This window comes from Helianthus annuus, chromosome 7, assembly GCF_002127325.2.
Source record: "Helianthus annuus cultivar XRQ/B chromosome 7, HanXRQr2.0-SUNRISE, whole genome shotgun sequence".
In the NCBI taxonomy this organism is placed as follows: domain Eukaryota; kingdom Viridiplantae; phylum Streptophyta; class Magnoliopsida; order Asterales; family Asteraceae; genus Helianthus; species Helianthus annuus.
In genome coordinates, this window is record NC_035439.2 from 142,034,342 (window position 1) to 142,037,418 (window position 3,077).

The window sequence follows — 3,077 nt, forward strand, 5'->3', positions numbered from 1 at the left end:
ATTATGTTTTTTTCCTCTGGATCTGGTTTGATCTTCCGACGCCGTAGTTTTTGTTGTTTCGCATTTTCTAGGTTTTTCGCGTTTTACGTTGGTTTTGGGGAGCTTTTTCTAGGAAGTATATATATATTTCGGTCAGGCTTTGATGTGTTTTGTATATGGACATTTACCTTTTTGCCCTTATGGAAGCGCGCCACACTAATAAAAGTGATGTTATTTACGAAAAATGCCACCGCGTCATGTAGTCCATAGATTGTTTTGATCTGACGGTTCCTAATCGTTCTCACCGTTCTCACACTTTTAGTCGTTCTCTCTAAATCTTGACCCTATATATATATATATGTGTGTGTGTATAATCTATTCGTCTAAGTTTAACATTAGGTCTTTTATCTTTTAATAACTAAACTACATCTACAGTTTACACATTGGATATTTTAAGTGTATTATATATTTAAATAACATTTTGCTATATCTACACTAATAATTAATAAAATAAAAGCACTCGCAAAAGATCATGATATATTAATTTTACCAATCATAAATTTTTTTCGAGTTTTAAACCATAAATACCTAGATATATTAGATATCTATCTAATATATTAATATATACTATTTATTTTTATTATTAGAATTAATTACATGGTTAGTACTTGTGGTTTGTCTATTTTATGATTTTCATACCTATTTATAGAAAATTACACAATTAGTACCAATTTTACGAAATCATATCACCATAAGCACATCATAGGTATTAACCATGTAATAAATTCTACAACTACATGTATTAGTGGTGAAACAATTGATAAAAGTTGGTATCAATGGTGTGATTTCTAAATATAGGTATCAAACTAGCAAAATAAGTAAACCCCGGGTATTAACCATGTACTTAATTATTATTATTAATATTAATATTATTATTATATAATGAATAAAATTATTGAGGACATGTGTCACTCTCTAAAATTTTCTCACCCTTACTTTTTATTTATCTCTCCTGTCTTCTATTAAATCATGTTATCCCGCTTCTATCTCCTATGAAACAATAATATTAAATAAATATTCCACTTTTTTATTTATTTAATATATCTTTTCTGAAATATTTCTTTAACTTTTTTTTGCTTATTAATAACCATTTAGTATTTCATTGACCCAAACTCGTGTAATACACAAATTTCTAACTTAATAACAAATAAAAAACAAAGTAAAATGTTATAGCACGTATAATACACAAGTTTGTAAATTCATAATAAGTAAAAAAACAAAGTGAAAATGCTATTAAGTAAAAGTGTAAAACATACATCAACGTTCTTTTCTATTAAAAACATACAATAACGATTGTGTGCGTTAACCAATTAAATTATACTTATTCACACCATGTAATAACTGTATTTGTTCAATTCGTGCAATACACGAGTTTTTAAAAGATGTAATATTCTATTATTTATTATATAAAATTAAATTTATTCAAATCGTGTAAAACACGGGGTTCTAGCCTAATTTTTAAATAAAATAAAAGTAAAATTATACAATTGAAAGAGAGATTACCATATGACTGTTATAAATACAGATATATTCCCCCATGATTCTCCTCCTAAGTTATTGTGCTTTCAGTTACATTTTGACTAAATCATTGTATATATATATGTGGTTGATAAATGAAAGACTACACACTTCTTATTTTTCTCTCATTTTCATATCACGTTATCAGCACAATACTCTAACTCATTCTGCTTGTTGACGTTTTCTCTTGTTTTGGTTGCTTCTACAACTATTTTGGAATTCTACTTCCACCATATATTCATCAATCCAGATACAATGTCAAATTTATCAAAACTCGAATCCGTCGCACTCGATATCTCAGGAAATAACTACCTCCCATGGACTCTTGATGCGAAAATCCATCTGAAAGCAAATAATCTAGGGGCGACAATCAATGATGACAATCAAACCTTCGCTATTCCTTCGTCACCATCTTCACGAAGACTTGAAGAGGGAGTATCTTACTGTTGAGGACCCTCTCGAGTTGTGGAAAAATATCAAAGAAAGATTTGACCACCAGAAGCTGGTCTTGCTCCCTAAAGCTCGCTATGAATGGCTTCATTTGAGGCTACAAGATTATAAAAGTGTTAGCGAGTACAACTCTGCTCTTTTCCGCATCACCTCTGAGCTTAAATTATGTGGTGAAAAAATAACCGACGAAGACATGCTTGAGAAAACTTTCTCAACGTTCCATGCATCAAACATGCTCCTGTCGCAGCAGTACAGGGAACGCAAATTTACAAAATATTCTGAATTAATATCATGTTTGTTGGTCGCGGAGCAAAACAACAAGCTCCTACTACAAAATCATCAAGCGCGACCCGTCGGTGCAAGCCCATTGCCAGAAGCCAATGCGGCAAATTATCAAAGCAGACGTGGGAGAGGTGGCGGTCGCGGCCGTGGCCGTGGACGGAGCAATACATGGCGACGAGAATCTCAAAATTCAAAATCTAGTAGTAGCGAATCTAGTCGACAGAATACGGGACGACCTCCTAGAGGGAGAACTAGCGGGAGCCAAAACAATATATGTTATAAATGTGGAATGTCAAATCATTGGTCCCGCACATGTCGCACCCCCAAACATCTCGTTGAAGCTTATCAACAGATGATGAAAGAAACAGGGAAAATGTTGAGACAAATCTGATTGAGAATGCACTTAATCTGTCATCTCCTACACCACTATCAGACACTCATCTGGACGCATCTGACTTCATTGAAAATTAGTGACACTCTATCGTTGAACTTTATGTGATGTTTTTTTTAAGACTATGGTTTTTCTTCTTTGTTTGGATCTGGTTTAAACTCTTATGGTATTTTATGTTTGAACTATTGTTATGGTTTCATTTAAAATCTTTGTGATGCTTGATTCATATTTGTGTGATGTGATTTTTTTTTATCATACTCAAGCAAGTAGTTTGTTATATTGATTTATTTTATTATTTCCAGAGGAAATATGTTTACAAGCTCCAATAAAGCTATTATTGGTGATGAATGTCTCGCAGATAGTGGTACTACCAACACTATTCTCAAACATAAGAAAT

General features: G+C 32.2%; 1 pseudogene; it reads left to right on the forward strand.

Annotated features, from left to right (window-relative positions):
* Positions 1-1,812: 1,812 nt before the first annotated feature.
* On the forward strand, positions 1,813-2,680 carry LOC110867061 (annotated as a pseudogene).
* The last annotated feature ends 397 nt before the right edge of the window (positions 2,681-3,077 follow it).